We start from the raw sequence: 23,915 nt of genomic DNA on the forward strand, positions 1-23,915 counted from the left end.
TCTGCACCTCTCCACTCTATAGACTTTCAAATATAAACTGAAACACTGTCTTCCTCCATAGTGTCTTAATGCCAAACTGAAAGTACTTCTGACACAGCACATCAAAACCAAGAAAATTTAAAGTTGTTATTGCTCCATGCTAGGAGTCTAAACAAAAAATCTCCAGTCCCTAGAAACTCTCTTCACCCTACAGAATGCTGATGTCTGTGCAGTCACCGAGACATGGTTTAAAGCCACAGACAGCACACACCGGCAGTGCAAGGTTATAATGCCTTCCACACATTTAGACCAGCTACTACACAGACAATGACTAAAGGTGGAACTGTCTCAATTTACATAAAAAATAAATATACTTCAAGGCTGGTCAAACAGGACAATGCACTTGAGCTTCTCCATGTTCAAATCATCATAGGCAAAATCCAATACCACTTCCTTGCAAACTACAGGTCCCCTTCTATGACCCAGGAAACCCATACCATGCATTTAAACTTACTGGAAACACTCACCATCCAACCCAATACCACATTCATGGGTGACTTTAATTACCCTGCTATTAACTAGGAATCATATACGACACCATACGTACAGAAACAGAGATTCCTGGAGTTTGTAAACACAAACTCCCTGGACTAGACTATCAATACACCAACAAGGGGTGCAACCATACTGGATCTGGTCCTCGCTAATATGGGAGAGTGCAGCACACCCCCCCCCCCTAGTGTAATATCTTCTCGGACAAGGTCAGACCACAGAATGGTCTCCTCTGAAGTAAAAATAAAACATGAAACCTCAGCTAACCCTGGAACACTCAAGAACTATTCTAAGGCTAACTTCCCACTATTAAGTAATAGCCTGGCAAAATTTCAAGCCCCCATAAACCCTGATAACACTGCTGGCTACACAGTACTGTTCACAGAAACCCTATAAAAGCCCATTAATAGCTGCATAGAGACAGCTATACCCACCAGGAATAAGTGCAGAACTAACTCTAAAAACAGGCCACCCTGGTAGAATTACATCACTAGGCTGTATAACAGAAGAAAATCATGCCAAAAATTAGGAGGTGCAGCACCCAGCAGGATAAAGGCACTCTCTTCAAAGTAAACAAGCACGGAGGACAAAAAGTCTACCAGAGCCAAATATGAGGTAAATTTGGCTTTCAAGGCCAAAGGACAACCACAAGGCATTCTTTAGCTATGTCCGCAAACTCAAAGGCAATATGCAGTTGTATGCAGAGCTCACTGTAAATGGAGCCACCTATAGTGAGCAAGAAGATATAGCAAACCTACTGGCACTGGCCAAAAAATTAATCTCCAGCTTTATCCCTCTCTCTTCCCATCAACCTCCCGTCAAGAAATACCACTAAATACAACTCTCACTGCTATCACTAGGGAACAGGTCCCTTGATGCTCTCTCTAAGGCAGAGAACACTGCATCAAAGGGCCCAGACAATATCCCAGGATGCCTTCTAAATAGCATTCAACATGATCTATCAGGCCTCTGGAATTGCTATTTAACTGTAGCTTCCAAACAGGCTTTGTGCCTCATGAATCGACAACAGCAACGGTCATCTCTCTGCACAAAGGTGGGCTGTCTACAGACCCTGAAAACTACAAACCCATAAGTCTCACTAGTCTCATATTCAAAGCCATGGAAAGAATCATCAAGGAAATGATCAATAATGACATAGGAAACCGCCATACACTGGACCCAACCCAGTTTCTTTTCATCAAGGGCAGGTCAAGCCTATTCAACCTGGTAGACTTCTTTGAGAAGGTCACAAATGCAATGGATGAGGACAAAATGATTCACACACTGCCTACCTTGAAATGGCCAAGGCATCTGACTCAATCCTCCACACAGGCATTGTATGGCTAGACTTAAAAAGGCCCTTGTGGTCATTAGCCTAGTAAAACACCTATGAACCTATAAGCTCAACTCAGAGAACTGAGCTACTCTCAAAGAAGTACTCAAAGATAACCTAATCCTAGTTAGATAGACCACAAAATCAGTTACTGGTGAAAGAGCCTTTTCTAGACTAGGACATGCTACACAGAATCAATTATTGTGATTTCAGTCTGTAAATCAAACTTTTTAAAACCAGCCTAAAAGAGCAAATACTGAAAAAAGCTGAGTGTATATGCTTTCGTGACACTCGCTACAAAATAAAAGCTCAACCTGTGTCAGCCCAGCCATAATTATACTGGTCAAATATACCTGAATACATAAAATAGTTTGAAAGCAAATACAAATATAAATTCTATATATACATACACAGATAAATTTTATAAATAAAATAAACCTATCTGCACTTCTATTTTTTATCTCCACTTCTACTAATAGTTTTTGTATTCTAGTCAACATTGTAATATATGCACTTTTGTACATATTACCTCTGAATTTCTGTAAAAGTTTAATCTGCAAATGTTTTCTAACTACTCACATACACCTGGGTCATGTCTAAAAAGTGTCTGCTGACCAGCTCACTTACCCAGCTAACAAATGGAAGTAAATAAGAAAATAAAACTACAGAAACCACTACCAAATGGATCAAAGATCAGCCATTCAATCATGCTGGCCAACCGGCTAAATCACTGCCTCAGATGGACAAACACCAGCCAAGACTGCAGCAGATGGCATAACCGATTCAGATTTCATTACTAATTTAAAAGCTAAGCTGTCAAGTATCATGAGCACTTTGGCTGCATACAAACTGCAATTGAGTTTGGTCACTAACCCTTCTCTGATTACATAAATTACGACTGAAATAATACTCTCTACATTAATTTGATATTTGTTTACCTAGAAAGTCTGACTGGGACAAAAAGTGCCGCTTTTCAAAGGCCTGGGAAGTAACGCTCCACAGTTAGCACAGTTTACCAATTTAACATAAGAAGCCACAGTGGTGCAGCGGTAGCGTTGTTCCCAAACAGCAAGAGGTTCTCCTGTTTGATTTTCGGCTGGAGTGCCTTTGTGTGGAGTCTGCATGTCCTTCCCATGGTCGAGTGGCCTTCGAAAGACATGCATGAATGGGCATGCCTTCGCTGAAGATTGGCGTCGGGCTGGCAACTCGGCACCATAAAAATCTACTTCCAATCATTACTGGACCGGAGTTCCGCTGTGGTGACCCCTAACCGGGAAAAGCCGAAAAGGCAAACAACCAATTTAACATAAGAAACAATAAAACAATTAAAACATTTAACATGAAATTAAAACAAAATAAAACAATGTCAATCAAAATGTAACCGGACTAAGATGATATTAACATATGAATTTCTAGCAATAATTATTTAAAAAAAAAGACAATATATGAATAAACAGTTTTTGCAAGGTCAAATAACCATTAATAATTTAGATGCACTTATGGATATAACAGCCTAGAATATAAAATAAACAAAAATACATAGTAGTATAAAGGCATAACTTGAGATAAAGGAGAGGTTGTAGAGGAAGAGTAGAATGAGAGAGAAGAAATACGACAGACATGAGGAGATTCTACAAGAAATTGAATATTAGAATAGGTGCAAAAGATGATTATTATGTGAACTTATTGGAAAATGAATGAAAAATGACAATGTAGGAAGGAGTTAGTAAAAAAGATTATGGATGAGAAGCAAAGGAAATTAGAAGAAGGAGAAGTATAAAAAGGGACAGAGTAATTCATCCTGGATTGCAATTGGAGCAGATCCAGTGTTACTTAAGGCATTTTTTTCAAAGAGAATTTTAAAGAACTCAGATTTCAGATGGTTCTAATAGTTAATAAACTTTTGCAACAGAGCAAGATTAAAGGCTTTGGTTACGGGATCTGGTGGGTTTAAAAGACAGTGAGAAGTTGTTTACCATTTGATCTTAAGAGTTCTGTTTGGGGTGCAGGGGTTGAGTAACTGACTAACAGCTGGAGAGGTGGGTTGGTAGATGATACTATGTGCAGTTATAAGTTTGATAGGAAAGATGGTTAGGGAGTTCAATCCATGTGGGAATGTAAATGTTTTACAGTGGCGAGTAAAGGGATTTACACTACTGGCAAATTTAGTGGTTTTGTTGTAGCACTTTTCAAGCTTAGTTTTTAGGGAAAACTAAATTGGCCTCAAAGTAAAGATGGCAAAAGGCAGGGTTTGGCTACAGTTTTGTTCAACAACATCCAAGGTTTCACTTAATGGCATGCAAAATTTTGTAAGTCACTCATTTTTTGAAGTATTAAGTACATATGGAAATGTTGCTTATTTTCTTAATTACTAACAACCAAGCAGCAATATTCCCAGTATAATGTGATGTAAACCAGCATTTTCAGTTAATTGTCCTTTCTCCCACATTGGTGATTCACACCATACAGCTCAATAACATTCATTTCTCTCATGAAAATGTGAACATGAATTTGAAAATATGATTAAGTGGCAAAAAGATTTTTTTTCCACTGTAGAACATGCTAGATTAAACAATCTTGGTGTCATGTTATTAACTCCTTACCAGCTAATAAGCAGTATTAGAAAGGGCAAGTCACTTAAAAAAACCAGACCCCAAAAAATTCTGGATGTCATGAGGCATCATAGATGTGAACTGGAAGACTACAGAAAGGCATTTTAGGCTTGAGTAGCATTTCCCTTCCCTTCACTGGGCTACAGTAACTGCCCACATTTCAGCGGACAGGGCTCTAGGAAGTTGTGAAAGGTTTAAACAAGAAGTGTCAAAGAAATGGTTGTGAATGTAGCTCTGGTACATTTTTATATGTGCATTTTTTTTTTATTTTACATAAAACACTCCCTGGATGTTTAGAAGTTTAGTGTAGGATCTGTTAGAAATGTGTTATTTTATAGCTTACTTTTTATTTAGTTTGTGCTTAGTTTACACATAATTGGGTCCATTTCCTAGTAATGCTGGATTTCTGACTTACTAGTTGAAGTTCAAGTTTTATTTTTCAGTCTTTTACTTTAAGGTTGATTGGTTTAAAGATGCTTCAGAAAGTGAACAATTTTCAATTATGCTCCTCATGTTAAAAGTATAACACATTTTTTTTTCCATTTCTACTGTCTGGTCATGTTTTTCTGTATAACCACACCTGCTAATGGTAGCTACTAGGTAACAGTTTACTCACATTTGTACAGCATTCCACATAGACATAAACATACTTTAAAAGTGCAGCTTATTACTTTCATTTTGTTTTCAGTACGATAATCACCACATTAAATTTTCAGTGCAAGGTGTTCTACCTACTAAACCTAGCTGACAACTTGCCTTTTTTTAGGAAGCAAAAAAATCCCATTAATGCACTATATAATAACACACATTGATTTAGGCAGTGAAGCATTGTGGGTCCACTCTTTAAAATGATTCCATCCGTGGCAATTTTTCTACTCAAAAAAAAAATATTCAGATGGCCATCATTATCACCAAAATAAAATGCAAGAACACCAGTTTTACATTAAAAATGCATTGTTATTCATAGTAGTTTCAAAGAAATGTAAATTCACAACCATCAATGACTTGCAAGTATCCACCCTCCTGCTATGCTCCATTTCTTAAAGAGGGCTAAGCCAATTATTCCCTGGGTAAATCTGAAGGTACCTATCCACTCATCTGGGCTCCATTTGAAGAATGATGATCTTAACCTGTAGAGACTGTTTCTTCCAAAGATGGGGAGGCACTGTGTATTGCATCTCTAACTTTCCTTCATATTCCATTGACCTGAAAAAGTAAGGTGCCTGGTTCTTGTATTTGCTAAGCTATTAAACATGCTTTCCATGGATCCCATTGTCAGATATCTACTTTCTTTGTATGACAAACAGTACAGCCAAACACTACAACAAAAGATCTGGCTCTACATCAGGGGGAATAAAACAATGGTGATATAGGATCACACAGAGCCTTCCCTTGCTCTGGAATACACTCTCCTTGTATATCAAGCACTGCAATTACCTGTCTGACTTTAAACATAGCTTAGACAATTGGATGGGTACCAAAAAATACACTTCAGGACTTAAAAGGTCTTGCCCTCCTTGAAAAAGTTGGCAGAGCCTGAAGCAGGTTATTAGCAGGACACAAGCGGCTTCTGGTCTAACAGTATTTTATTTACTAGGAATATAATATTAAATATCGTAACTGCAACATGACCTGGCAAGAAGTTGCAACTTTGACTTTTTTACTGTTTTCACACAGTCCTGAGGCAAAACATTAAACCTCTGCAGTCACTGTTACCAATACTGTATCTGTTCTAATTTTCCAAAAAAAAAAAAAAAAAAATCCTCTCTCGCTACTCGTTTCCCGCCTTTCTATAATGACTAGACTCAGTTTTTCAGATTTTGCTGAATTCTGTGCTGTTTTGTAGTTTCTGTGTTGCCCAGACCGTATTAAGATAGAGGGGAGCTTCTCTGTTCATCAGTGAGAGTGGTGAGCTTTGAGCAGCCTGTATGTCGCTGAAGGAGTGGTTTCAGCTCAGAATCTGGAGTTTTATTGGCCATTTTGAGGTATTTCTATCCCTTTCATCTTTCTGTTTAAAGACCCGTGTTTGCGCTGTATTACGCTCCGCACAGCGCTGCTCAGCTACAGTTAAACTATTCCCCATTGCCAGAAAGTCTGCTCTTCAGATTTTCCCTTAGAACCATCTAGTTTTCTAGTTTTAGCACTCAAAACAGTTTCTTTGTGCTCAGCACTTGTCCAAAACTTGTTGCAAGCACTAAATCTACAAATTACTACAGCACTCAAACTTTCCTCACTTATCAAGAGGAAAAGAGTTTTTAGTACTTAAATTAATAAGTACTAACCAGACATGTCTAAGGGTCAGCTCCCGGTGTTTTCTCCTGTCCACCTGATGAATCTGGGCATCTTGGGTCAATGTAGAAATTGCCTCATGTACCCGGACAACCCTCTCCTCCTAACATCAAACACTACAACCTGTGAGAGATGCACTTATATAGCCAAACTGGAAGCCAAGCTCTCTCCACCAAGACTGGACTAGACAGTCAAGAGAAGGTAAACACCACACTGCACTCAACACGTAGACCATCAAAACCTGCACCACCCAAATCCACACATAGTAACAACACACACACCTACATTCGCAGAGGCTCTCAATAAAAATCTGCCCAAACAGAGACCTCCAAAGCTGAAATGCAAGCAACCGCCACCCCCCCAACACTACCCAAATGACAGCCCACAAAATCAGTGTGCCACTCAACCTCAGTCCATAAGGCAAAACAACACACCCAACACACTAGTCATAGGCGAATCTATAGTCCGGCACAATGACGTCCCTCTCATCAGGCTAAACAAGGAGAAAGTTCATGTCAGCTGCCTGTTGGGTGCCAGGATCCGCCATATAATGCACGCATTCAGGTCACTCCACAAGTACAAATATGACTCTGTCATTGTCCATGTTGGAGTGAATGACCTCAAATGTACCTCCCTAGACTACATGAAGAGAGACATGGAGGAGCTCTGACCACGTGGCCCAGGCAGGTATGACACTAGCCCTGAGTAGCATCCTGCCATCACCCAGAATGATACCACAGTACAAGGACAAAATGACCGACTTCAACAATTGGCTAAGCTTCTGATGTCACTCTAAGGGGATCCAGTATCTGTCTGCCTGGGACGACATGATCGAGAGGACACGATGCTTTGCCAGAGATGGCCTGCACCTGCCGCCTCTATAGTGCCTTTAGGCACGGCTCAAACGTCAAACGCACCATAGTGGATACAAACAAGTGAAATCTGAGGGTAACCCTACTCAATGCTAGACGTCTAAACCTAAAAACGCACTCACTCGAGGTACTCCTTAAGATGGAGAACATCGACATCTCTGCAGTCACAGAAACCTGGTTTAAGGCTCCAGAGAGCACCCCTGAATTACCAGGCTACAATTCTTACCACACCTTTCAGCCACCTAACCTGGACTGAAACATTAAAGGAGGAGTGTCCGTATTCATAAAGGATATCTACACCTCCAGGCTAGCTGCTCAACATAATGCATCCAAAATTATCCAAGTACAATTAACACTGGGCAAGACTGCAATTCAGGTTGTAGCTTGTTACAGATGCTCCGCCATGCCCCAGGGCGCCCACTCCATGTTTCTCGATATACTGGATAATATTAAGGTACAGCCCAATACCCTAATATTGGGAGATTTCAACTACCCCACAATCAACTGGGAAAACTACTCATGTACTAACTCATTTGTTCAACATTTTCTGGAATTCATCAATTAGAATGGCCTGGATCAGCTTGCCCATACCCCCACCAGGGGCAGCAACATCCTCGACCTGGTCATTACCAATATGGATAACAGATGCTCCATGCCAGAGGTAAACTCCTCGGTGGTCAGATCCAACCACAAGCTAATCACCCTAGACATCCACATCTCACCCCCACCCCATACCCATTAAGGGAAAACCGAAAAAAACTACTCCAAAGCCAACTTCATGCTTCTTAAGACAGAAGTGGCTAACTTCACGACATCCATACAGAAGGAAAATAGAGGCACGACTGCTGAATCATATACAAATGCACTGTATAAGCACATACACTAGTACATGGACTGTGCCATCCCCAACAGAACCAAGATGCTATCCTCCAAAAAAGGAAGCCAATCTGGTGGTCCCCTGCCATAAACAAACTCTACAACAGAAGGAAGAAACTGTTGCGAAAAAAAAAAAAAAAAAAAGTAAAATCCCATGACTGCAGGAACTCCCTGGTCAGCCTAAGAAGCTGAGATCCCTCATAAAATCCTCCAAAGCTAGTTACGAAAATAAAAATCGCCATGGATTCTAAAGACAAACACAAAGCATTCTACAGATATGTCAAGAATCTCAATGGCAACACTCAGATCTGTTCTGAGCTACAGCACAACAGCACTAGATTTACTGAACCAACTGATATTACCAACATCCTGGCAGACCGGTTCAGTGCAAACTTTACCCCTCTCAACCCCCAAAGGGCCCATCTCCATACCGGAAGATTGCAAAACCCCTGTAATCAGATGCACAGGTAAAGAACACACTCTCCAAAGCCAAGAACACCACATCCATGGGACCAGACAATATCCCAGGCTGTGTTCTGCATGAACTACAGAACAAACTGGCACCCCACTTAAGTACCATGTTCAACCATAGCCTCACTTCAGGCTTTGTGCCTATGGAAAGGCACACAGCGATGGTTATCCCACTCCACAAAAGGGGTGCCACCACTGACCACAGGAACTACTGCCCCATTAGCCTGACGAGCCTGGTCTGGAAGGCCATTCAACACATCATACTGGAGCTTATAAACAAAGACACAGATAACCTTCAAATTCTGGACCCCACTCAGTTTGGGTTTGTAAAAGGTAGATCATGCCTCCTAAACCTGATGGATTTCTCTGAAGCAGTCACCAGAGCCACAGACGTGGGTAAGGTGGTGCACACAGCCTATCATGACCTCGCCAAGGCTTTCGACACCATCCCCCACTCTGGTATTACAGATAAACTCACTGGACTGGGCATAAATCCCTATGTCACAAGGTGGGTGGCCAACTGGCTCACTGACAGAACCCACACAGTGAAAGTAGCAGACTCCAAATCCGACTTCAGACCAGTGACAAGCAAGATTCAGTTCTGGGCCCTCTCCTGTTCGGTATCTACTTATCAGAAGTCCAGGCTAATACAGCTGGTCATTGGCTAACGATGTTTGCAAACGACTGCAAACTAGGAGCCATAACAGATTTGCCTAAGGATGTGGACATTCTACAAAGAGGCCTCACTGAGACTGATGCTTGGTGTCAAAGTCATGGCCTAAAGCTCAATGTCAAGAAGTACACTGTCATCCTCTTTGGGAAAAACACCGTACCCATGAAATACCACATAGGCGGGTAGCCTACTAAACACCGAAAGTGTGATAAGAGACCTTGGGACACAGGTGGACAGTAGTCTCTCCTTCGATAATCACGTTGCCACAGTAGTCAGGAAATCCTTCTATGTGGCACACCTTACCACAAAGGGGTTCGCCTTCAGAAAAAGAGAGGTAATTGTTCCTCTACTCATTCATCAGACCCATTATAGAGTACAATGCCCCGTTTGGTATGTATCTTGCAAAACATCTATAACAACTAGAAAGGCCACAGAAATCTCACTAAGAGGACTACCAGCATCAAACAGATGCCATATGCAGACAGTCTCAAAAAACTCCAGCTCTACTCTGTCAGATATTGCGACTCAGAGGTGGCCTCTGCCTTACATACAAAGCCATATCTAACCCATCTGATGGACATGCTACACTATTCCAATCTCTCCGGGCCACACGCTCCAGGGACCTAAACCTTGTCACCACAATAAACAGAACATGCTGGAGGGATAGATTCCTGTCCCAGAGACTTCCCATGCTCTGGAACAGACTACCCATTCATGTCAAGCAAAGCTCTTCATTACCCCTCTAAGAGAAATCTTGACAATTGGATGGGAAACAGGAAATTCACCCCGGGGATCACTTCTGTTGCTCTGGTCAACAGGGGCACAGGAAAATAATTTTCTTGGGTGGCGAAAGCCAGGTTACCTCTTTTGGCTAGGCTTATATAGGCCCTAGGGGCCGATAGCCTAATACTTGCCTATGAACCTATATTCTTCCAAGTTACCTTGAACAACCAGTAATGATGGTTGCATTAATAACATGGCAGAACTCAAGCTGAATCTAGAGCAGTTGTTAACATGAAAGAAAATGGTGGATAATTTGAACAATCCCACTTTCACCTCTTCCAAAAGTACTGTGGCTGGCTCATCCTGAATTTGGCATTTCTCTACTTTCACATTTGACCTCTGGTTTCTTATTTTAATGGCATTTTGTTGGCATTCCATTTCAGTACAAAAAAAAATCACTTTTTTTTTTACTGCAGCTAGTGCCAGCTATGTCCTCAATATCTTTTGATTAACAGCAAAGGTTTGGAAATTTCATATTACTTCATTACTATATTCTAACTTTTATATCTTTCACTAGGTGCAGTCCCATTCCTTCTGCTCCCACCCTGAAAGGCACACAATGCTAGAAGAATAGCACCCTGATAAATTAAAAAAGAAAAATCACCACTTGTCCCTCCTTACTAAAAGGACGGCAAAGGTTATCTATAACTTACTCTGTTTAACATATACATAGTTTACCGAACTGGGTCTAAAGCACTGCCAGCCAGTCTCTAAAGTCCCATAAATGTAGTACTTTCCCTTAAATTGGCTAACTAACAGAATATTCCACTAAATGAGAAACTAGAAACTAAAATAAGTATTCTGAAATCCCCCAATACTGAACTTTGAACTAAGCAGGGAAACGCTAAAGAAATACAATACTTTACATCCCCTAAAAGTTCTTACCTTGTATGCAAAGGCTCTAGAAATCTTGTGGGGTGGCTAAGCCCTGCTAGCTCTGGCTCGCGCCACACTCCACCCTACCCCCAATTCCCACCCATCCCCAGTAGTGCTAAATTTATACCTGTATGGTCACGCCCCTCTTTTTCACATCCAGCCATCATCGCACACATCAAGGGTCACTCCCCTTCCTAAACCCTGTCTTCTCCTTCTCTTCTTATAATACCCTGTTCAGAATATAACCCTTTAAAAATGTACCACCTACAAAGTTATCACTAAAAAAAAAAATCACTATTTTCTCTACTACCTCTAATGCTCACTTTATATCTCCATACCACTTATGAAAATCAGTACTATCTAGGATTCCACTATCCAAAGTGCCAAACCTCTACACCAAAACTCTCATATCCAGTACCTCATTTAACAGTCCCCCTCTTATCTGACACTTCTCCTGTAACCTGCCACCCTATTAGATTCAAAAATTTCAACCCCAAAACCAAACACTATGAAAAACTAATAAACTTATAAAGCTCTTAGTCAGTCTACACTACAACCTATTAATTGATAGAGACATCCACCCAAATTCTGGCCCAACCACTGCTGTGGACATTGGCTTCCATGCTTCCAACCCCAAAAGCATTATACCTCTAAGCAGGCCCCCAATGCACTCCTAGCCTTTCACCTAAATATCAGAAGTATAAAAAACAATAAAATCCACAACCTACATGCCCTCTTAGCTGTCCATTCCCCAGATTTACTCGGTCTCACAGAAACCTGGCTAAAGCCTACAATTAAAGACAATAAGATCCTAACACTGGGGTACAACATAATTAGAACAGACCATTGTACTAGGAGGGAGGTGGGGTAGCTGTAAATTTACAAAATTACACTAAATGTTAAAAGAGAACCCCCTACTACCACCCCGTTTTGATAAAGCTGAAATTCTTACTACCAAACTACGAATTAACAACAACAAATGTATAAATATTGCCTGTATTTATATTCCCCCAGGCAATAACACTAACATCCTAGAAGACATTCTCCACTGGTTAACCAACACCTACCCCCAGGAAACCATTGTGCTTGGAGACTTCAATATAGACTGGAACTCATACTCCTTAGAATCCCCGTCCACCCATATAAATCTATACGGGTTTACACAAATAATATCCTATCCTATCCCGCTAGGATCAGTAAACCCAATAAAAAAGAACGGATACTTATCAATAGTCATCCCCATATGTATAAAGGAGAAACCCTCCCTGATGACCTCAGTGATCACTCTCTAACCTATATCATCAGACATAAAAGTGATTATCCAAAAACAACCAATAAAGCACAAAAAAATAGAAAATAAATGACCGAAAAAACAGGATCCACCACTCAAATAATTTAATCAAACCTCACATTTATCCTGCCTATTATTGGACTGACAAATAATATTCCTATTAAATTTATCTAAATAAGAAAATACTTTATTATCATAACCTCTCTTGATAAATAATTGAGCTGGTTTTCTGTAATTCATTACTTAGTTCATTAGTATTATTACATAACCTAGATAAAACTGATGATCCCCACCAGCCTAGGCACAAAACAATTATAAACAATAAGAACTTCAATCCCGCCAACTTCCAAAATGAACTAAAAGCATGTAACTGACAAATCCTAAAACAGCTGCCACTTGATGAAGCTGTGGTATTCTTTAATACTAATTTTTTTGCCATATTTTCACACGCCCCCCGCACGTACCATTAGAACTAAAACAGAAGTTGCACCACGGCTTACAAAGGATACCAAATCAAAGATCAAACTTAGAAATAAAATATGGCCCACCTGGCGTGACACCAAAGCCCCTCTAGACAAACTGAGATATCGGTAGCTTCGTAAATGACACAAAAAATCCACTCTGCTACACAAAAAAAAAACTACTATTACAATCTTCAACAATGACACCAAAATAAACCTCAAAAGTTCTGGGCAGGTATAAATAAACTTCTTCATTCAAGACAATCCACCACTCCAACCCCTTTCACTTCTACCCATAAATCACCAAAGGATTTTGCCAACACTTTTAACAGTTTTTTCACGGAGACTATACAAACCCTTGCTAGCCAGCTAACTCCCACAGGCACTAATTCTAGCTCAAACTCACCCACTACCCATCTCCCCTTAAGTTTCCAACCAATATCTACCTCACTTATACGATCCCTGCTTAAAAAACTAAAACCAACCACCCTATCTGCAGATCTCCTTCCTGCAGAGTAACTACAAAAAGCCACAGATGCCATAGCTTATTCAGTCTCAATCTTGAACAATAGAACCATAACAGAAGCCTCCATCCCCTCCATCTGGAAAACTTCCCATGTCATACCACTCCACAAAAGGTGGCAATTCCACAGAACTATTAAAATTATAGACCCATTGCCATACTACTGCCACTGGACAAAATAATGGAGAAATGCATCCATAAGCAACTCTTGCACTATCTCATACAAAAAACAATCTTCTGGGTAATTCTCAACATGGCTTTAGGCTGTACCATAGTACCTACTCTGCCCTCCTCTCTTTCTCTGATGTCATAAATCATAACCAAAATAACAAAACTATCCTCAGCCCTCTTCCTCGACCTATCCAAAGCCTTTGACATGATCAATCAACTACTCACTGCCACTCTGAAATCCATTTCCTTGAATAACCATGCTATTCAATGGTTTCAATCCTATCTGAATGGCAGACAACAGGCAGTACTATGACAGGGAAAATTATCTACTCTACTAACCCTCACCCTTGGAGTTCCCCAGGGCTGTATTTTAGGACCTCTTCTCTTTTCAAATCTTTATTAATGACCTTTACTCTGCCATTCCAGATGCTACATATGTCCAATACGCAGACGATTCCACGTTGATCTGCTCAGCCTCCACCCCATCTGACCTGCTTACACTATCCCAGAAAACATTTAACACAGCTGAGAACTGGCTCTCATGTCGCTGTTTGCTCTTGAACCCTAAATAAAACAAACTGCTACTTTTCTCCCCCACTCATAGGTCCACTCCACTTTCCTTTACGATAACCTCTAATAATGGAACGGTTATTTCCCCAGATGACCATACTAAACTCCTAGGGGTAACAATTGATAATAATTTGACATGCATATCAAACCATTAAAACCATTAATAAAAAAAAAAATGGGCTCCCAATATAAAAATAAACCTTTCCTTACCCCGCTAGCTAGGACTGCCATCGCCCGCACTCATCTTCTTTCCACCCTTTTCTATGCCTCCTCCATATTCGCTAACTTGAACAAATCTGAACTTTGCAAACTCTCAAGCTGTTACAATCACATTGCTAGGATTTGCCACTGGCTCTACTTACAGAACTCACCACTGTCAAAACCTTAAACCTCTAGGGTGGTTAGAATTGCCTAGGTTACTTCAGTGCAATCAACTTACAGTAGCCCACAAAATTCTCAACCAACCAGATAATACCCCTGCACTTGAAAACATTATCTATATATCCCCACAGGAGCACCAGGCCACTTCAATCTTCTAACAAACTGCTAATTCAAACACTCAAAATTAACAACTCAGCTGGTGACTCCTTGTTTTCTAACTCTTGATGACAAAATTTGGAATTCACTCCCAGCTGACCTAACTCTAGAACCATCATTAAACCAATTCAAGAAAAATCTCAAACAGTAATTCATGACACACTGGCTATACCCCTCTCACAATCCAGACCAACTCCTACAGTACTATAGTACACTAAAGCAGTATTGTAAGAATACCTAGTTCCTTCTGATTGTCTGTAACCATATAAGCTTGAACTAGGATTGACTACAACTGTTTTAATGTTTATCTGCCTATACTATTGGAGCTTTTCTCCCTTGGCCTCCGCTGAAAATGGACATGTATCCATTCGTACTATCCTGGTCAACAAATGTAAAATAAATAAATATGCCCATTTTTTTCATTTTTACTGACTGTGCAGGGAACGTTGCTATAAGCAAACCTGATCATAATGGTTTGACTGGTTTCATTGTGTAGCATTATTTCATTTTTTTTTTTTATCTGAATCCTCTCAGTTCTGAATAAGCAGTATGTATTGATGTTAGTGTCCACGTTCAGTAACTCTTCTCATATACACACACAAACGTAATACTTTGTAGTTCTAGTTAGCTGTTAACAGCCATACCTTTTAGTATAAATGGCAGCAAATCCCTTGGTAAGACAGTGCCATGTGACAATCTGCATGCAGTAGCCATAGGTGATTCTTGAAAGACACGCTGCACTATTATAGGGTTCTGTACACCTGTGAGCCGAGCCCAAGATATTTCTTCTGAAAATTCTCTACACTGCAAGTCAAGAACTTCTCTATTTAGGTATTCTTTAGGTTATATACGTGTATGATGATATTTCTTGTCAGATCAGTGGATTCTTCTCCGAATCAGCCATAGGATGACTTCCATCATACAGTAATGCAAAAAGGAATGATGTTTTTCTACTCTTGCTTAGTAATAATGGAGACACTTGGACTGAAAAGCACAGAGAAGGAAATGTTGGTACTCTTTTTAATTTTATTTTAAACTCTATACTGGGACAAGCACATCTTTACGGATGCCAAGGATCATTTAATTATTCTCCAGTCTCTGTTTTCAAGAACATCTGCTGCTCCCTTAACCACACACCCACAAACCAGTCCATGTCACAGTCTTGCTCAACTACTCCACCCACTTTTTAAGATGGATACATGGTATTCATTAGGATCCACATGGTAACGGACTAGTTCCAAATCTGTTGGTCACCATTTTACTTAGCAGTTACACGCCAGCCGGTATTTGAACTGTAGTCTTATCCACGGTCTTAAAATCACAGTCTGAAGTTCACCTTTCCATCAAAATGACACTTTTCAGGCCCACTTGGAGTAGTCACCAAGAAGACCCCTTAGTTTTCATACTTGACAAAGATGTCAGGACCCTAGTCAATAAAAACAAAAATAAAGCTGATAACTACCTGCTACCTCTCAGGAACAGCAACTTTTCTGTTATTTTTGTCTCCATCTCTGACCATTCACTCTAGTATCCAATCGGCCTCACTCAGTCACATCCCTATGTAACGGAGTCACAACCTACTTCGGTTTGGAAGGAAGCCCCTGTTAACTGCATTGCTGAAGAGAATTCCAAAAGAAGCCCTCATTGGTAGTCAGTGTAACATGCAGTTTCCTCCTAATTCTGACTCCCAACAGTTATGTACTGTTTAACACTGGTAAGACCTGCACAGCCACGTGCTTGTAGGTCTGCCCATGGCAGAGTTATATATACACTATACCATTTGTCTGAAACTGCTGTCTCTCAACCATCCACTCTGGCTCAGCAGTGCAGAAATAAGTCACTGGCCATTCTCTAATCTATCCTCCCTGCTGATTCTTCTGGTGTCAGGCCTGTTAAATGAGCCCAAGTCACTGGCCTATGTAGCCAGGGCTTCATCCCTTTCTGCTATTAAAATTGTTAGTAACAAAAGTTTTTAATACTCAGTTTAATTGTAAATGGTTAGAGCATTGATTTATATGAAACATTTTCAGACTTAGCCTGGGAACATTGACTGGTTAAGGAACTTGGTCAGAGTTGCACAGAGGGTAAATAAATCAAAGTCTGAACCACAGATCATAGCCTTAATCTCCTGCATTAACTATTAAGTAGTCTTTAGGGATCAGAATTGAATCGAACTATAAAACTTTCCATAAAACCAAAAAATACCAAGATCTAGGACTTGCTGGAACTTCAGATGCTTCAGGCTTATTTACTGAAAGCCTAAACAACCCTCCTTTTGGTTAAGAAGTGGTGCCTTACCCCTTCATTTAACTATCACTGGACAATATACACCATTTTGGATACAAAAATCTCTAACAGATACTTGGACCTCAGTATCCCCACACTTTTTAGTACTGGATTATCTGAGATTTTCCTTTTACGTTCTTTGCATGACTTTAGCTCCTTCAGTGGTTGTTAATTATACGATTTGAAAACATCAAGTGAAGCAATATTTAAAACTAAACTAATCTTGAATACTTGACACAGAAATGCAATTTAGTTCCTTCAAGTGTACATTTTTTAATCTTGAGTGGCAAGGATTTTTCATAATGAAAGCATTTTATCAACACTGGACTGCCTGACGGAATGGTAGTTGAGTGTGTGATGTGTCAAGATGTACTTAAAGTATTATTGCTTGAAATGTTTGTGACTTTTATATGATAAAGGCATAAGACAATGACAAAATGATATTTTCTCTCTGTTATATGCACATTTTCCTGTGTAGCTACATCCATGTTTTGAAAGGTTTAATAACACTTAGATTATATCAGAGTCATAACTTCCACCTGGAAAACTTCTCTTCAGCATATCATAACAGTACAAAAAAGCTTTTTGATTTAACAGTGCACACTGCCTCAGCTTAGATTTGTTAGTTTTGAAAATACCAGAGATGGTACTGCATTAACAGTTTCTGTTATTTTCTCCATAATTTCACTCCTTAAAAAAATAAAAATGTGTGTCTAAATATCTTTCAGTGGACTTTTTGCTTATTAATATACTTTTTAGTCTCTCTCAGCCATCCATAAATTTTTCATTGTGGAAAATTTCCACCCATTGACAGCCTAAGCAAAATAAATTTGTAGATGGTTGATTCTGTTGTCTACAATGAACAGATCTCCCCTCCAAATATTACACAAGACCAAGTCCTAAAATTGCTATCAAAAACTAAAAATACTACATCGATGGGTCTTGACAATATCCTGGGATACAGTGTAAATAACATGAAGTATGACTCGACTTAGCCACACCTCTAACACTGTTCAATCTCCACCTCCATACAGGTTTTGTACCAAACAAATGGAGAACAGCTACAGGTCATTCCTCTGCACAAGGGAAAACCTTTCACAGAGCCAGGCAATTATAAATCCATAAGTCTGAGCAGCGCCATACGCAAAGCCATGGAAAGACTCAAAGAATTAATCAAATTAGGACACAGGGAACCTCCAAACACTGAACTAGTCTCCGTCTGGATTCATCAAGGGCAAGTCATGCATACTCAACCTGGTGGATTTTTTTGGAAAAGGTCACTAAAGCAATGGATGAAAGCAAAATTGTACACACTGCATACCCTGACTTAGCCAAAGCTTTTGACACAATTTCCCACTCAGGCATAGTAGGAAAAACTAAAATTGGGAATAAACCCCTATGTCATGCACTGGATTGCCAACTAACTCACAGACAGAATGTAGACAATCAAAATGGGGGAAGTTACCTCCACAAAGAGACCAGTCACCAGTGAAAACCCCAGGATTCTGCGCTAGGACCTCTCCTGTTTGGCATCTACTTTTCTGAAATAAAAGCCAAGACTTTGGAATTCGGGCCGACTGCGGAACCGCCTGACGCCAAGATAACCCAAGTGTGATGACTGCAGCAGGGTAACACGATGAACATTCATGGTTTAAAACTAAATGCCAAAAATGCATTACTGTATCCTATGGGAAGTCATCTACCCAGGGGAACTGCTGCACTGACAGTAAGGCCCTAAGAATTGACCAAGTTGCTTAGGATTTGGGAACATATGTGGACAGTGACCCAACTTTTGACAAACTTGTCTATTGTAAGAAAGCCCTTCTATATTGCACACCTTGTAAACAAAAGGATAGTGTCTAGACTTACGGATGTCACTGGCCTAATGAGAGCTGAGTAAAGTGGGACAATCATTGAATAGTCAAAGTCAACTTTGACATTCAGATCCACATAACCGTGTAAGCTGAACAAAATTTCATTGCTTTGGTCTCAAGTGCAGAAAGTCATGTGTTTTCTTTATTTGTATGAGCTATTTATTTAACAACACACTAACAGTAGACAGCTCCTACAAATACAAGAAAGCAACAACTATTTAAACACAGTAACAACAGACAGTTGCTATGACGCAAGTTATTTCCTCATACAACTAGCAGCAGCACTCAATCAAAATTGCACATGTAGATATAGCACAGAATACAAGACTTAAATATTCAGTTTGCACAGAATGTTGACTTGCCTCCTGAAAATTGCAGAGCAGTAATGTAAAAACCAGCCTCCTGAAAATTGCAGAACAGTAATGTAAAAACCAGCCTAGCTATTGCACCATTTACAGCAATTTGCATCAAGTATTGCACTGAGAAATTTTCCCTTCAGCTATGTAAGTGATTGATTTGATGTCTTGCTATTGCACATATTATTAGAGTTCAACAGTCTGATGGCTTGTGGAAAGAAGCTCTTGCTAAATCTGGATGACTTGCAATGCATGCTGCAGTATCCCCTGCCTGAAGACAAGGAGGAGAACAGTCCATGAGCAGGATGGGTGAGGTCATTGACTAGCTTTTTGGCTCTGCCTAGACACAGAGCCTCATGCAGATACTGTAAAGATGGGAGCGAGGACCCTATAATCCTCTCTGCTACCCTCACCACCCTTTGGAGGGTCTTGTGGTCTGAAGCCTTGCAGTTCCCATAACAAACTATGACACTGTTTGGTCAGGGTGCTTTCGATGGTACCACTTTAGAAGGCATGGAGGACAGAATGTGGAAGGTTCGCTTTCCTCAGGCTCCGTAGGTAGCATAGACGTTGTTGAGCCTTCTTGGCAACATAGTTAGTAGACCATGACAAGTCCTCAGAGATGTGCACCCCCAGGAATTTGGTAGTCTTCACCCACTCCACTGTTTCCCCTTTAATTCCGATTGAATGATGTGCTTCCCGATTCCTCCTGAAGTCCATTATTAATGCTTTGGTCTTATTTATGTTCAGAGCCAGGTTGATGTCACACCAGTTGATCAGATAGTTGACCTCCTCTCTGTAAGCTGCTTCGTCACCATCGCCGATAAGACCTGCAACTGTGGTATCATCTGTGAACTTGCTGACCTGGTTCAATCTGTGCCTGGCGATGCAGTCATGATTCAGCATGGTGAACAGCAGTGGGCTCAGAACACAGCCTTGAGGGACTCCCGTGTTCAGTGTTATGCTCGAGTTGTTTTTACCCACATACTTTTTGGGGACTGTCAATGAGGAAGTCCAGTACACAGTTACATAACAGAGTGCTAATGTCTAGCTGGACCAGCTTCTCTATCAAACGTTGTGGAATGACCATATTGAAGGCAGAGCTGAAATCAATGAACAACATCCGAATATAACGGTTCATGAATCCATGGCACTTTTGGAAAACAAGAAGTGCTAATGAGATGGCATCTATTGTGGAGCGATTGGCTCAATAAGCAAATCAGAGAAGATCCAGTGTTGCAGGTAGGCTTGATGATAAACAAAACTTTATCAACTGCTCAAAGCACTTCATTACTGTGGAGGTGAGAGCAACTGGACAGTAGTCATTTAGGCTTGCTGGCTGAGACTTCTTGGGTACTGTGGCATGGCACAGAGATGTGCTGAATAAATCTGTGAGCAGGGGGCGGCTCGTGCCATCGGACTGCAGCCCCCCCCCCCCCCAGCAAGAAAAGAAAAAACTTTTTTTAAATAATTAATTTGCTTATTATATTTAATTTACTGTCTTTCTTATCAGCCGGCAGCTTTACTCTGACTGACTCATCTGTGAGTGCGAGCAAGCGCACTTAGAGTTCTGGGTTTAAAAAAAAAAAAGTTTTCTTTCTCTTTCTCTAAATAAAAAAAGAAATCCACTCCAGTGCTGCAGCCCGGATTAAAGAATGAAGGCAACAGTGTGATGCCCAGCAGCCTATGTGGTTTGGAACCGCATAGAATTGGAAGGGGCTCAGACTGCCACGTCCGCAGGCACATACGTGACGTGGATGGGCTAAATGGCTGCAGATTGCTTCTCGCTCTTTTCCCAGCGCATAAAGCCCAGGAAGAGAGCAAGAACCAAACGGTTGCAGCCAGTTAAGTGAGTTAACTTGTTTGCGGTTGTGATTTACTTAAGATTGACTTCCTAATTTCGTTCGCTTAACCATACATAATAGACATTACTACGAACCACAGGTAATGTTGAACATTTCCAATTTTTATTAGCAGATTGGATAGTATGTTTAATTAACGAGATTAACCCAGACAACAGAAACGAGGTCTGTCATAAAACAAGAAACCACTTTTTGCTTTGAATTAAAACTCAGGCAATTAAAGCAAGGCAAAAGTCTAAACAGGATTCTAATTGTGTTTTCCAATTAAGGCTCCGATTAGGAAGGACAGAACTACAGTATATTCTTGCTTTCTCCTTGGTGAATTAAATTGCATGCTTGGACCACTATAAATCACCTACTTATATGTCTGCATTCTGCTCTACGCCACATTTTTTTCAATTGACATGTTATATAGTTAAAGTAAAGGGATTATACATACACCTCGAATGGGATTTAAAGAATCAGCATTAAGTTTCATTTGCTATACAAGCAGTATAAAATTCACCAGAACAGCACCTTCGGTTTTACGATTTTGAGTCTAAATGCTCTTAGAAATGTAAATCAGAATTCTACAGTGAATTAGTTACCTTTTTGCCTTTACCACAATAAATCTTTATTACACCAGAAAATGACACAAGGGACTTCTGCTATGCCCAGCAGATGTAATAATGCAAAGACATCCACTAATCACTTCTGTGAAAACCCCAGTTGTCAATATATACTACAGGATTACATTACAGCGCTTTTAAGGGGGTTGGGGGTGCTGTTGATCCCAGAAATTAGAAAACCATTACCATCTAAAATAAACTATTTTCTGTTGGAAGTTGACACCAAAGACACCATTCAGTCTATACAAAAACTAGATTCATTAGACATTTTCAGATTATGAGGGCATAGTACATTTTTAACAAAAGCATGAAAAAATATATTCAGAATTCCAAACACTACTGTGTAGTCAAACTCTTGAGCCGGAATGGTGTAAGTGACTTGTATCGCCGGTGGACATAATGACCCTTACTTTGTACTTTGAGTCTCATCAAATGATTATCAGCTTCAATTTGTGGAGCAGGAGAGAATAGGGTTACCACCTGTCCCACTTTGCGAGGGACAGTCCCTCTTTGGGCAGTTGTGTCCTGGCAAAAAATTGTAAAAATGGCAAATGTCCTGAGATTTTAGGACAAAATTATTTCCTATATTTTATGTAATAGTTGCATAAAACAGTTATTCTGTATCTAAAATACCTAAATGTTATACGAAACAGAATAAGCAACTAAAATGCTACAAGAATAAGCTTTTATTTAGGCAAAAAAGTTAAGTTCTGTCCTTTGTACTGACTGTGGGTATGTGTCGGCCTGTAAAATCTGATGTTTGTACCAAAAATGTCCCACGTTGGCCATTTGAAAAGGTGGCAACCCTAGGAGAGAAAGATAGAGAGAGAGAGAGAGAGAGAGAGAGAGAGAGAGAGAGAGACAGACAGAGAGACAGAGAGAGAAAGAAAGACTGGGTTTAAGTAATGGTAGACATCATGAAGAGTGTGTGGTAATAATGTCTTGACTTGTCCAGTTTTTTTTTTTTTTTCAACATCAAGTTTTTATTAAGGATAAATGAGAGGTGGTTTACACAGGCACTTTCAATTTACAAAACCATTCTAATAGGAGTCAGGACATTATTTATTACTAAACAAACAAAATGAAGATGTTCTAGGGCAGTTTTGATTTGTGAAAGTTTGCCAGAAAAATATTACAGCTGTTATCTAAATGCATGTTAGAACGACACATGTGGTTTAATTTTAATTGTGTATAATGAATGGAGTAACCGGTGAATAATTGTGAAAGATCTTTTTTTTTTCTGTTTCTTATATATCACTAGTATATCAATAATGTGCAAACTATTTCCTTCAAAAGCAGCTTGGTAAAATCTTTAAAAACATGTTTTTACAGTGTGTACAAGTGGTAACAGATGAGCTAATTTGTAGTGGACAGTTGGCTAAATGCTACCTTTAAACCACGCAAGCTTGTTGTAGTGCAAAAAAAAAAATCAAGATCAGATACTTTATTAGATGAATAAATGCTTCAGTATGAAAGTGTTTAACTTTGACAAAAGCTCTGATTAGCATATTTTATGCAAGAGAAGGAGATCAAATTATAAGATTATAGGACACCCTGTAATCAAATCACAGGAAAAGTACAGTTTTGTACCTACCATAAAGGTAGATGTTAGAGTGCTAATACAGCTGCAGTCATAACACATGGGTTTTCCTGCCATCAGGCGGGTCCTCGGTCGGCCGAATTCCAAAGTCTAGGTCCGGCGTCGGGTGTTGTCGCTTCTTCCCTGACGTCAGTGCGACAAGGGTATAAAAGAACCAGCCAACGCCATTTTCTTCAGTTTTTCTTGCCCCAGATGTCAGGTGCCCACAGAAGGAAGGCAATACATAAATTTATGTAATAATGCAATGCAATATAAATCAAAAAACAGTAGTTGCAAGCAAATACATCATAAATGAATACCCCAATCAGGTTGTATGAGGAGGTGTTGGCCAATAGGCCTGTCCCAAGAGGGGAAGGAGGGAGGGAAACCTGGACTGCAGCTGTATTAGCACTCGAACATCTACATTTATGGTAGGTACAAAACTGTACTATGTTCATCATGCATACAGCTGCAGTCATAA

General features: G+C 40.0%; 1 protein-coding gene across 1 annotated transcript in view; it reads right to left on the bottom strand.

Moving 5' to 3' along the window:
- The window catches only part of DOCK7 (dedicator of cytokinesis 7), a 3,076,229-nt gene that overhangs the window by 2,994,199 nt on the left and 58,115 nt on the right, over positions 1-23,915 (bottom strand). The window lies entirely within an intron of this gene.

This window comes from Protopterus annectens, chromosome 10.part0, assembly GCF_019279795.1.
Source record: "Protopterus annectens isolate FY-2018-M chromosome 10.part0, PAN1.0, whole genome shotgun sequence".
Taxonomy (NCBI): Eukaryota; Metazoa; Chordata; order Ceratodontiformes; family Protopteridae; genus Protopterus; species Protopterus annectens.